The sequence below is a fragment of the Juglans regia genome, chromosome 11 (assembly GCF_001411555.2).
Source record: "Juglans regia cultivar Chandler chromosome 11, Walnut 2.0, whole genome shotgun sequence".
In the NCBI taxonomy this organism is placed as follows: domain Eukaryota; kingdom Viridiplantae; phylum Streptophyta; class Magnoliopsida; order Fagales; family Juglandaceae; genus Juglans; species Juglans regia.
The window spans coordinates 17,876,333-17,891,157 of NC_049911.1; positions in this window are offsets into that span (position 1 = coordinate 17,876,333).

Here is a 14,825-nt window from a genome sequence, read left to right on the forward strand (position 1 = left end):
TGGGGTGGGGGTTGCTAAAGCATTAGTGTATACTGTTGTTTAGAATGCTATAGTCAGTGTGGAAAGTCTCTTGGGCTCTTGGCTTTGGTTTTTCATTCAACTTTTGCAACTTAAGGACTAATAAAGTTAAACTCAGTCCAGTTCTTGTGCTCTATCTTAATTGTTTGGGATCCCTTTTGTTTTAGGGTTTTCCGAAGTCTCTATTTGCAATCTAAAATAGGTGTTTAGACTTTTAGTTAAGTTGCCAACATAGTTTGTGACTCTGAATAATATTCGGTTTCTTCATATTTGCATCATAAATTCCATGTCCTAAGTTTTCTAGTAGATAAAACAATGCACATGGAAGCCTTGAAGACCATGATATTCAGTGTTTTAGGTTTGGATGCATGCGGTTAATCGGAAGTAATGGTCATTAATACTAACTTTATTGTTGAAGTGTTTTTAGCTGATATTTATAGGAGCAGCAGATTTTTTTTGATGACGTGGAATCCTGGAGACCGTGCAAATGCAATGTGTCTTTTACCCAATTAAATCCCGCCACTTCATGCGAATGAGGTAAATTATTGACTTTTTACCAGTGGGATGTGCCCCTAGAAATTCCTTGCATCCAAGCGCAGACTTGAGGGGAGCATACCCCCCAAAACCAAAGCCATTTCCTTTTGAGCCAACCCCTATGGGTTGCTAGGGGTTCGAGCTTACAACTTCGCTAGGCTTGCCATCCAAACCAAAACATGGTGCTTCTTCGAGTAGGTTCCTTGTTTATCTGAGGGTTTTACTTTAACCTTTGTCTAAGGTAAGAGGAGTTAGTTGCTAAGGAGGGATAAACAAGTAAGAACAAGGCTTGTTCAAGAAATGACTGTATATAGCATATGCGAAACTTGTGCATACCCCTGAATTGATTATGTCTTGAAGTTTGTGATGGATTAAGTTCTTTGTAAGTCAAGATGTTATCTGTATTTCTCAATTATTTCATTAATATAAAGAGTGTTTGTTGCTTGCAATCATTGTATAAATCAAATGTTGTTCTTTTTCTTCTTTTGATGGTTGGTTGATGCTGCTAAAAACTGCGGTATTTAAGAGTTTGGGGCCTTGGACTGTTTTTTCATACTCTCCATTGATGCTAATGGAGACCACAACTCTTACACAGCATTTTTTAGCACCATCAACCAATGACGTTTGAGCTGTGGAAGATTGGCAGATTTATGGTTCATGGTTGCGTTTGCATGGTTGGCTGATGTTGTTTTTCTTTTCTTTTTTTCTTTTTAGAGAAAAAATGCAAATGGAATAAATACTTGGTTTAGTCATTTCTTAAACCGTCCAGATCATAATTTATATGCTATGATATTTTCCCCATTTATGGTCTCCATGCATGCAAAGTGCAAATGAAGTATGAGTTGTGGAAGGCTGACAGATTAGAAATCAGAGACGCATTTCTGACTTCTTAAATATTAGCCATGTCGATACTTTTGGAGGCACGGTTATGAAGTTGAGTATTGCTACTGGCTATCTGAAACTTAACTTACTGCTCAAATGACTTTCTTGACGGCTCATGTAATTTAAAATATAAAATAAAAAAAACGTATTCATAGCAAAAGTGTGTTTAAGAACACAAAAAGATAAATATTGAAACTCTAGATTTCTTTTATTATTTTTGTGTTTGTGTATTTTATTCTATTTTTATTTTTATAATAAACCACACGGCGAAAGGGCTATCTTCGCAATAAATTTCAGATGTTCCAAGTACCATTATTCTATGAAGTGTAGTCATAAATCAATGTCTTACATTTTGATTCTCTCTATTTATTTAAACAAATTGAAAATAGCTAGAAACACAAAAGAATCTCACAAGAAGGGATCCTACAAGCTGAAGGGGCACTGTGCCTCGTTAGTTTAAGTTAAGAGGTTATTTTTCTCCTTCTCCACCCCCCCTCCCCCACCCCCCAAGCTTATGTTGTGTGGTGCGAAGTGAACTGGTATCTGGAAGTATACTTGCTAAGACCGTGAGGCCCATATGTAACACCCCGCTCCTTTCTTCTTATGTACGCTTCTTCTTTTTGACGTACGTTCATTCTTTCTGACGTAAGTAAATTTTGAGGATAGAAATTATGTGATTGGCTGCCCCTTCTATCTAGTGACTGCGAGCCTCGTCATGCGTGCTGAACCCCAATGGCGTATTTTCAAAGATATTATGTAACTTCTAAGGCACGCCCAGTATTTTAGTTGTACTGGTAATATTTATAAGGAGTATTTTCAGTATTATTAAACTAAGTTTGATTTTAAATAAGACAATTATAATATTTTTGAAGAGTTCCAAAAATATTATAATTGTCGGAAATCATTTTAATATCAATTATTAAAATAATTCCAGTTATTTAAAATATTATAAGATTTAAATTATGTTGAAAGCTTTAATTAATTAAATAGTTTTATTATCTTAAATATATTAAATAAGACTTCATCATTTTATTAATGATGAAGGAATATCTTTTTATAAACTAAAGTTAGTTTAAATAATATTCTACCTTAATTTCTCTAAGTGCTTTTAATTAAGTTAATGTTTACGTATTTTCAAATCAGTGTTTTAATACTCCACCATTATATCGTTTTGAAGATCCCAATATGAAGGGACTGGATTAAATACCCAGTCCCCTCTTCCTTCTCCCTCACTTTTCCCTCCCCTCTCTCTCCCCTCCCTCTCATTCAGCGTACGTCGTATGCAGCTCTCCCCTATGCCCGATTCCTCCACTGCCCAGCTCGGTGTTGCCATGCGCGGTGAGCCTTACTGCCCCTTCCACCGACACCACCTTACTCCGACGAGTACCCCTACACCGGTCTCCCCCTCTCATGCTCTCGCTTCCTCTCTCTCGGCAGTGCATAGCCCGAATGGGCTTGATGTTGCTACGCCGCCGTGCACCATCCTTTACCGCCACCACCTCCACGGTAGCCTCCCCTCCCACTGGCCATCCTCCTCAAGCGAGTTATGCCTCCATCTGTCTGCCATTTGCCCCCATGAAGTCCACCTCTTTCTTGCATAGGTTCTCTACACCCACGGTGGAGCTCCACCTCCTCCGACCACCGCACCACCACCGAGACCTCATTTGGCCACCACCGACCCATCCCAACCACCCATGGCCCCAATCTGCCACCTACCTCACTCTCCCTCACTCTTTCACGGCATCTCTCCCTCTCACACACGACCAGTTTCCCCTCCACCACCGTGCCACCACCACCGAGCCTCCACAGCTCCACCAGCAACCTCCTTTGGTCTAACCCTATGTGGTGGGCAGCCACTATGCACGGTGGATAGTCATTGAGCGTGACTGACCGCCACTGCACACGGCCAAATCCGCCGTGCTACGCTCGTTGCCACCATCACAAGGCCACCATGAGCCCTTCCAAGACCACGCCTAGCTATCCAACCACCTAAATAGTCACCATACGCAGTATAGTCACCCCGTACGTTCCTTCCAACATCATCGACTTTGACGGTCAACAAACAAAGCACGGGTTATCCCGTCAATGGTATAACCCTCTATCCCTCGTTATTTATGTTATTAGTTGATTGGTTAGGTTGTGGAATGTACTGTTAGTATTATGGAGTTCGTTGTGTAGTATAGAGATGTGTTGTGCTGTGAAGTGTGGTTGTGAAGTATGTGTTGTAGTGATGATGTGACGTTGTGTGGATTGGGAAGAATACACGTGGAGTGTATTCTGTGTGGCGTAGGGTAATGTGAAGGGAGTACATGTGGAGTGTACTCCAAGTAGTGGAGTGATGCACCATATGACATGTATGCCATAATGGTGATGTGGCGTAATGTGTATGAAGGGAGTACACGTGGGGTGTACTCCATGTGATGGAGTGATGCAACATATGGTGTGTACACCATAGTGGTGATGTGGCGAAGCGTGTTTAAAGGGAGTATGCGTGGAGTGTACTCCATGAGGTGCAGTGATACACCTATATTAGTATTAGTTATTATTAATACTATATATTATAGTATTATACTAATAGTGATATTAATACTATATATAATTATAGTGATTAGTATAACTATATTAGTATTAGTTATAGTGATTTAGTATAACTATATAATATATTAGTATAAGTTATAGTGATTTAGTATAGTTTTAATACTATAAGTTATAACTATAGTCTATATTAGTATTAGTATTAGTTATAGTGATTAGCATAACTATATATTAATATTTGCTATAGTGATTTTAATTTAGTATAACTATATAATAGTATTAGTATAAATATTATTATATTACACTAACTATATCACTGATAGTTAGTGTAATATAATAATAGTATTAGTATGAATATGTTGAGAATTTATTAGGTCAAAAAATATAATTAATACAAGATATTGTTATATAAAATTTATATGAATAATACTTTAGTTATTATACATTAGTATTATATGTTATTATAAATTTATAGATTAGTGTTTATCCATTAGTATATATATTACAATATTACATGTTGATGTTATTATGCATCTTAGTGTTTATAGTATATTATATATACATTAGTATTACATGCTATTATATTTATACATTAGTAATTTAGAACAACATGGTAGTAATATTGTAAATTTTTAATAATATGATATTTACATATAGTCATATACTAAACTATTATTAGTAAATTTAGTCTATATATTATAGTAAATATATTATTTAACTAGTATATTATTGAGTTTAACTAACTATATAAGATATAGTTGTATAAAATTTAAATAATTAATATATAGAAAAACACATATTTTTATAAAATATGTATAAAATCGGAGGCGGAGTAGGAGGGTCACGTCGGAGGCGGAGGCGGAGGCGGAGGGTCGGAGTCGGATCGGAGCGGAGCCGGAGTCGGTTCATCAATGACTCCGACTCCGACTCCGACTCCGACTCTCACTCCGACTCCGACTCCGACTCCGACTTTCAAGAGGAAAAAAACTCCGACTCCGACTCCAACAAGTCGGAGTCGGAGTGAAGTCGGAGCGGAGCCGGAGCGGAGTCGGATTCGGAGTCGGATTGTCGGATTTTTGCTCAGCCCTAAAGTGAAGGTTGGTATAGGAGTATGGTGCTTGTTTATACAAGCAGGTGATCAATGTGTTATATGTTGATCTTAGGTGATAAGGGGTAAGGTACATGTGTAATCTGGTAAGACGCATGTGCCGGACAGATTCACCATATGTAATGGGTAATCTGTCCTAGGCAAGGTTACACGGTGCTTAAGCTTCAGAGTTGGTTTAGAGCCGTGTGACTTGTATGGATGGGAATAAGGATTTAGTATGGACTAAGATGCATGGAGATAGTGTCGGGTATATTGTCTAGGATCGAGATGCATGATTTCCGTCGGTCGGAATCATGCATCGGAATGTGGTTAGTAGGAAGAATAAGACGAAAGTCTTAGTATCTTAATCTTAAGGTGAATCATGGGTTCACTTTAGTGGATGAGCACTCGAGGCAAGACCTTGAGTTGGAAGATGTGGTGATCGTAAGTAGATCCCGAAGGTTTTAGCATAGTAAAGGGCACATAAGTGCACGGGATAGAAGGAGAGTGTTCCTAGTGAAGTGTAGCTCTAGTGTCTAGAACTGTTAGGATGGGAACAACTCACATGGGGTGAAGTACATACTTGTGTTGTGGGCCTGTATTTTCTTGTGTTCCAGGAAAAAGACCGGATGGCTATACAAGATAAATCAATTTTTTGTTTTTCACAACACATTACCACGTCACCGTATTAGGTTGGTTTCCTTTCACATGGAATACTAAGCCCTCATTTGGTTTCAAGATTTGGAGGAATCGAGACTATTAACTGGTTGAGACACTTTTGTCAAGGCCTTAGATTTGACCCTAATGCCTATGAGGACCGATGGAATCACTATCTAGATTGAGACAAAGTGGGTCTGTGGAGGATTATAAGGCTCGGTTTGAGACTTTGTCCAACAGATTAAGGGGGCTCTTGGACACTTATAATCTGAGTTGTTTTCTCAGTTAGGATGTTTAACCTCTTCAACTTAACCTATAGCTTAGCCAAAATTCCAGAGGAAAATATGAATTTGTCAAAGAAACACCACAAACCAATCATATCATACTGGTTTAAACTGAACTTCTAAAGAACCCAAACCCTAAAAAACGCACACTACCTATCCATAGAATTAACCAAAATGCGATGAAAGATAGGAGAGAAAAATAGTTATGTTACTACTGTGATGCTAAAGAGATCCTAGGATACAAGTGTCAAAACTCTAAATTGTTCTTGTAAGAAGAAGTGTTACTTGAAAAAGAGACTGAATATGGGCATGAAGTGGTACCACCCAAGAAGGAGAGAGAGGGAGAATTGGTTGATTTGAGCAGTGTCAATCAGAACCCAGGAATATCCTTACATGCTTTAACATGTTCCCACAATCCTAAGACTATGACAGTTAAGGAGAAAATAGGGACAATATGGGTTACTGTCTTGATTGACACAAATTCTACCCATAATTTTCTAGACCCAACTGTGGTTGAAAAAGCTAAAATTCTCCTGGGTCTCACTAAAAGAGTGAAGGTGAGAGTGGCCAATGGCTATTTACTTCCCAGTGAAAGGGTTAGAGTCAAGATACAAAATAATTTTTCCACAGATGTTACTTATCAAAAATAATTTTCCACAGGAGTTCATCTGCTAGCCTTGGTTGGCTATGACGTGGTCATGGGCATTCAATGGCTCAGGGAACTAGGACCTATTCTTTGGAGTTTGAGGAATTAACCTTGAAGTTCACGTGAAAAGGGAAGTAGTTGAATTAAAAGGGTTGGTTGCATCTCAACTGATTGAGGAATGATCACTTAATCAATGTAATAAATTTGAGAAAAATGTAGTACTATCGGTACTGGAGGAGGAAAGGAGCTGTAAGTAGATAGAGGGAAAATAGGAGTCAATAGTAGTTCAATCTCCATTGAAACTATATACAGACGTTTTTAGGGAACCAAAGGGCTTACCCCCTTCTCGAACTAAAGATCATGCGATCAACCTAGTTCCAAGAACCAAACCTATTTCAGCTAGACTATACTGATACCCTCACTTCGAAAAAGATGAAATAGAGAAAATAGTGAATGAACTATTGGGCTAGGGGGGTCATACAGCTAAAAACAAATCCCTATTCCTCCCCTATTATCTTGGTGAGGAAGGTAGATGAAACTTGGTTTCTTTGTGTGGATTATAGGGGACTTAACAGTGCTAAAATCAATGACAAATTCCCTATACCAGTGGTGCAGGTGTATAAGAAGGGCTCGAAAAACAAGGTGGCTAATGCCCTGTCTAAGAAGGAAAATGAAGAGGAGTGCTTTCTATCATTGATTTCCTTCCCTACCAGGGATTGGATGGAAGAACTGAGGGTTGCTTATGCTAATGATGAACACCTACAGAAGCTCAAAACTTAATTTCGAGAGAATCAGTTACCCCAAGTGTACTCTATGAGAGGAGAGTTACTCTTGTACAAGAACATACTTTGCAGTCCCACACAGGAAGCCTTCAAAGTTAAATTACTAGAGCTAATGCACAGCAGCCTGTGGGGGGGGGGGGACATTTAGGCTATGACAAAGCTAATAAATAGGGTAAGGAGGGAGTTTTATTGGCCAAGCCTTAGAAATTGTGATTCATGTCAATGGCTTAAGGTTGACAACAGTCTTCCTAGTGGGTTTATGCAATCTCTCTCTGTGCCTCACCAACCTTGGGCACGTATTACTATGGACTTCATTGAGGGACTTCATAATTCAAATGGCTTTAACACCCTGTGGGTGGTTGTAGAAAGGCTCACCAAGTATATCCATTTCACACCCCTCCTCAAACACCCCTACACTACCAAGAAAGTGGCTGAACCATTCCTAAAAATGCATTCAAACATCACGGCCTACCCATCTCAATCATATCCGATCGAGACAATACCTTCACTAGTTGGTTTTGGCGAGAATTCTTCACTGTCCAAGGGATTCATATGAACATGAGCACCTCCTACCAATGGGTAGACAGAATTAGTTAACAAATCTCTAGAAAACTATCTAAAGTGTTTCATAATGGATTGACCTAAGGAATGGTCTTTTTGGGTACCTACCCTTAGCTGAAAGGTAGTACAACTCTGCCAACACCTTTGAACCAAACTTACTCCCTTTGAAGCTCTATACGGATACCCTCCGCCATGACTCCTTAGCTATTTGCTAGGAACTACCCACTTGGAGGTTGTGATAGTTAGCCTTTGAACTAGAGATAAGATCCTACAGATCTTGCGACACAACTTGCATAGAGCACAAGAATGCATAAAAAGATATGTAGATATGAGGAGAAATGAATAGGACTATGAGATCGGAAATTGGGTGTACCTTCAGCTTCAACCATACCGGCATATCTCGATGGCCTACCGCTAGAACCTCAAGCTAGCACCTCGGTATTTCGGGCCATTCAAGATATTAAAAAGGATAGGCACCATCGCCATAATATCTTGAGACTTCTAGGGTGGATACCCTAGGAGTTTTGAAGCCAGAACCTGAAGAGATATTAGGGCGCTGCATGTTGAAGGCCCATAATTGAGCATGGGTCGAGCTTTGAGTCTGTGGCAGGGATAGGAAGCCGATGAAGCGACTAAGGCCTTCTCTCAACTCAAGGAGGCATATTTGCACCTTGTAAGGTGCTCTGAAGGTGGAGGGTTTGCCACATAATTCAGTCGTGTGGTGCGAAGTGAAGAAGTGTTTGGGAAGTTCATCGAAGTGCTTGAACTTGTTCAAACAGTGAAGTCCATGGGCCTGCAATTATTCTTTTATCTTTGTGTTTTAACCTTTAGACTATTTTGTTGGACTTTGAGTTGTATCGGTTAGTGGGCTTAGGCCCATAGCGTTAAGTTTGTTTGAAGAATGTTATCTACTGTTGCTTATTAGCTTGACCCATTACTTGGATAATTCTGTTGGAACCTAACAACTATATGTGCTGATAAATGTTTGCATAAAAATCTATACAAAAAGTACAATAATATTCTATTTCCTTCTATCATCTTCCTCTTAAAGGTCCTCACCCTCAAAGTGAGAATTGTTCCTTTCAACCCTTATGGGTTTGTTACAGAAGACAAAAGGGTCTTGAGGTTTTGTGCATAAATCCGAGTTGGGTCCTTGAATTTTTTCTCTGTATAGCCCTTGAAGACCAAGTTTGTGTAGTTGGCTGCACTTTTAGCACAGGGAAACAACGAGTGTTCAAGGAAAACCCATTTGGAAAGTTTTGAAATTTTTGTCTCTATGGTTTTGGGGAAGATGTTAAGGGAGCTTGTAGTGATGGATAGGTATTGGGCTTTTCTATATAGAGTGTGGTGGAGTAGGCTGTTGGTGCTCTCAGGGACAAGAACGGTAGTGATGACGCTGTCTATTTGTTGGGGTTGGCTCGATGAACGACACTGGTTGCTTGCTAGGGATGGGGAAAAAATCGAACACAAAAAAAAAAAAAAAAAAAATTGAACATATATAGTCACGGGTTTTACTTAGTGTAACAAACTAGCAATGAAATAATTTATACAATATTGACAAATTACCAATGAAATAATTAACAAATTACTAATATTGAAAAGGGAAATGATTTATACAGTCCTATGATGGACCTTACTTTTCTTCAAAGGGTTTGTAGGAGATTTACACATTCTAAAACTACTGCATCTAATATTATTCTATTGAAAATAGGCTAAATCCAAGTACACTTTTTTTTCCCCGAATAAGTCCAAGTACACAAGAGAAAGCACCAAGTTGATCTAGAAATGGATGCAATAAAATAGTGAAAGTTAAGTCTGTTGAAGTCTATAGCAATTGCATAGTTGAACTAAAGTCTATAGCAAATGCACCACATTAGGCATTTGGGAAGTTTTTCAAATGGCTGTAAATTGTGGGATACCATATAGGCCTTTCCAATTAGCAAGGAGATTAATCACTCTCTGACAAAATCCATGCTAGTCCCACTCAGCAGAAAATGTCATCCCATAGCGCCCCCTCATAGAGAAGAAGCAAATGGTCTGCTATCTCTCCAGTATATTTGTATTGGTCTACTTACTGTCTCTCCAATTTTTCTACAAATGCAAGACTAGTCAACTACTATAATCCGTTATTATTTCCTTAAATTGTCCATCAAAATCTTCTTCAAAGAAACTGTCCAAACAAAAAAGGTTGTCTTAAGAGGTGCCTTACTCCTCCAAATGCTCCTTCACGAAAATGATTATGGTGTCATAGAATGAACGGAAAATGAATTTCCCCTCCTGGAAGGAATCCAAAATATCCTACTTCTTTTGCCATAAATTTTTTTGAATGACTACTGCTCTAGTAGTTGGGAGGGATTGAAGCTCTAACTATGGACTCCATGGTAGGACCATGGATGGTCATGCCATTCAACCCAAGGGCGGCCATTGGCAACTTATCTATTCCATACTCTTAAAGGGAATAACTACTGGTTGAAAAATTAGAAAAGCACCAACTTCTCAATCCTGGGCCACCCTGATATATCATTTCACTACAAAGGATCTCCTGAAATTTCTGATAACTCAGCAACCAAAGTCTCTTGCGCTTGTGCAATCCTATATGTCATGCCAAAATCTAATAGTAGAACTATCACCCACCAAGTAATTTGTCGCATCAAAAGAAAACCCCCATCCTCTTCTAATATGGTTCTGCAACCCACTCCATAAGCTCCATGTATCTCAATGGAGCGCCACCCTTCCCATGCAACACCATATTTGGAAGCATCCACAGCTCTCCATAACAACCACCGCCATAATGCATTCCTCTCTAGGCTATAATAGTACCACAACCATTTATGTATAAATTCTTGGTTTAATATTTTAAATTCCGAACCTCCAACCCACCCTTAGGAAGTAGAGAGCAAACCTTCACCCAATTGTTAAAGTTTCTCGATATGATTCGCTTTACTATTCAGTAATGGACACAAGGAGAGGAATGGGTAAATTGAAGAGAGTTGTTTTGACTAATGTGGTCCAACAATCTTTTGACAAGTATGTCCTCTTCCAACCTACCAACTTTCACTTTATTTTCTTAATTATATTGTTCTATATTAGCTTTCAAAAGAGACTCCCGAGAGAAGACCAATGTCACGCTCTCAAACGGATTCTGGTTGGGAGGGCGATCATACATCACGTTAACTTTAGATTATGAAAGTATATTTATATTTTATGAATTATTAGACAAAATAAGATGAAGATAATATCATATGGGAATAATCATAATATTTTTAATTCTAAAAATAAATATAAATATATTTTTATGAATTATTGTACATAAATTGCTTATATCGAGAGCACTTATTTGAGGGGAGTTCCATCTCTTCGTTTGGGGATGATTACATATATCGAAAAATCGTCATTCTCCCACTTTCGATGTATAGACTAATAGTAATGACGAAATAAAATAATAGGTGCAAAATAATAGGTGCAGGATTGAGGAACTTATCTGATATTTTTCGGAGAAGATCTCGTGAGCCAGGAATAATGAAAAGTTGGATCTCACAGATGGTGCTAGTGACGCCCGCAAATTCCACTTGGGATTGGACGGACATTTGAAGCGTCAAGACATGCAACACAATGTTACTTGCCCTCGTTCATGACATATATGATGCAATGTTCCTAACATGCATCTAGCATTATGTAATATTCGCAGCGAATAATTTTTTTCTTTAGCAATACTATGCACCAAACTGAAAATATCTCAAATACTTAAAACATACTTCATACATAATGACATACTAAACAACTGAGATCAAAACGCAAAATGGCTGTGATCAAAAGAGTATTGGAGATTCAACTCTACAAGTACAAGTAGTAATTTAAGTTAACTACTATACTATCATAAACGTCGCACCGTCACTTAGTCGACCGTTTCCAATTGGTTGATTCCCGATTGTCCTTTAGATCCTGTAACAAGATCTACCATTCGGGAGAGAATGGTAGTTGAGATTACCACAATGAGATTTGATTACAAATCTCAGCAAATTAACAAAAAACCTCCACATAGGTTAAGGTTAATGATGCATGCATGACAGTAAAAGTATAAATACATAATCAAAGTCATAAGTAATCATAGCATAACTGACATAACTTAAATTGAAGTGTGAACTGAACTTGACTTGCTTAAACTGAACTCGACTTAAACTAAGACTTGATTTGACATGAACCTAATCTGAAACTTAACTTAACATGAACTTGATCTGAGACTTGACTTAACATGAACTTGATCTGAGACTTGACTTAAAATGAACTCGAAACATATTATGAACGTGAACTTGAAACATAACATGAATGTGAACTTGAACATAACATTCTTGTCTCATGGAGTTACCATGAGTTATTATTCTTGTCTCTTGGCGTTACCACGATTTACTAAAAACCATGACCTGAACAATAACTTAATTACATGAGGATGTACATGAACTTGAAATCTTGTTCTTTAACTGATTAAACTTAACTTCTTGGGTGATACATAGGTCCTCTAGAGCCATGTGTCCCTGCCGATTAACACATCACAACACAGGTATCTACCCCAGCCGTAAGTGCGATGTATGTGCCACACTTACTGTGAATCCCATACCTCGTGTGCCACACTCACTGTGGACCCCACGAGAATTGAAATGTGGCATCATCAGCATTAGTGCCTGGCGCAGTTTGATGACCAGCTAGTTAGGCCCCGCCTGCTGCCTGTTCACAATATTTCATCAATTCAGGAAATTTCAAAAGGGTATTACCCTATCCTAACACTTAGGGTCGTGATTGACATGAACAACATGAAAAGACTGTTCTCGAAATACAAAAACTGTATTTGAGATAAAACGTAACTGGAATATGAAAAGACAAAAGCCTTGACATAACTCAACTTGACTTGAACGTAACTCAAAAGATATGACTTATTTGAGATAGAAACATTTTGTTACATGACATAACATATAACAGACAACATACTTAACATGACATACTTGCAACAATGAATATTACATGACATGATATACATGTAACATATGACATACTTAACTTAACATGACATACTTGTAATATATAGCAATACGTGACAAAATATCTTGTGTAACGGATGAATAATTTGTGATTGAAGAAATTCTGTGTAACAGATAAATATGTAATGACTTGCTTGGCATGGAATATATGATGACATGCACATATAAATTGTAGTTCCTTTACTTATCATCCATACACATTAAACTGATAGTAAGTTAAAAGCTAACTTACCTCAGTTTTCGAATTTCTAGATAAAACTCAAGTGCGATCAAGAGAAACTGAAAGTAGTGATTTCTAAAAGTTAGACCTCAATTATTAACAATTAGAAATATGAAAAAGTATTAACTTAGAGTTACTCTCTACATGTAGAAAAATGACCATTTTTACCCCTAGCTTAAGGATTTTGCATCCTAATTCCAAAAATCACCAAAAAGGTACAAATCTTGTCCATAACTCAAATATCAATTCAGAAAAACTTAAAACTAAACACAACCATTAAAAATCTATAAGGGTTGAAACTTACATAGGCTATTTCCCTTGATTCTTGTTGCAAGTTTTTCAAATTTTAAAACTCATGATTAAACAAAAAATTTTCTTCTAATATACTCATAACATATTCCTAAGAATAATCATGTTTTGAATCATGAACAAAAGTCATCAAAATCACTAAAACCATACTTGAACTTTTCGGTTTTTCTTCTAAGTTCAAAATAAATTTTTGTTTCTAACTTGTTTTGATCAATCTCTTGATCCAAGACTTAAAAAGATGTGATCTTCAAACCAAAACATCACATTATTTAAAAAGGTGTCCTAAAACAGATGTAAGCTTTAAACTCAAGATCAAAATGTTAAAAATCAACCAAAACATGAATTTAGCCAAGAACATCATCACTTTGGCCTAACCGAATATCTCCTTGCATAAAATTTCATATTTTCGAAGCTAACATCAAATATATTCAGAAAAAAAATTCTAACATGTATATAAGAGGCATAGAATCCTCAAATAAAAATATCAAAACCATTGGAATAATATTAGACCATAAAAGATTTAAATTTTCTCAAAACAGAAATTGTTTTTCCACTTCCAGTTTCTAAGTTTCTAGATCTAAGAAAATATTTCGTCAAAACTTTTAATCATGCAACAAATCCTTAACCAATAATCATATACACATGTTAACAGTACTCCATAAAAAGTTTGGACCAAGATCTATTCATTAGCTCGGTAAAAAATGCCAAAATATAACACACTTTCCAGTTTATCGCCCAGAATGATCTTTTTGGGATTTAAACAACTTTTGGCCCACCAAAGTATCTCCAAATGGAACAAATAGGTATTCGCGTAAATTAAACTAAAAAAGGAACAACTCTCATGAATGAAACTTTGCAATAAAACACTTACAAAAGCTTCTAATAGGGCGTGCAAAAGAGTTCATAAAAGCTGCCCGAGAGTTTTTTTTTGTGTTTTTATCAAACATAAGTGTAAAGGAGATATGTTTTTCGTGGGAAGTGGGTTGGAGGACTTCTCAGACAATTTATAGAAGATGATAAGACTAAAATGGAGCTTGAGTATTGGTCTTTTCTACCCAATTCAATATACAAAAATCAGCCCAAGATATTTTCTCAAGATTGAGTGTAGAATTGAAAGAGTGAGGTGGCCCTTTGGCCTTTTACTTCAAAAATCCTTTGGTCCCTCTTGAAAAAATCTGGTTAGCCATGTGGGTAGTGAACTTGCTTAGTCAAAAAGTAATGCTAAGATGACCAAATTCGTGGGCCTTAATGGACCTAAACCGAATGAGCCTAAATTT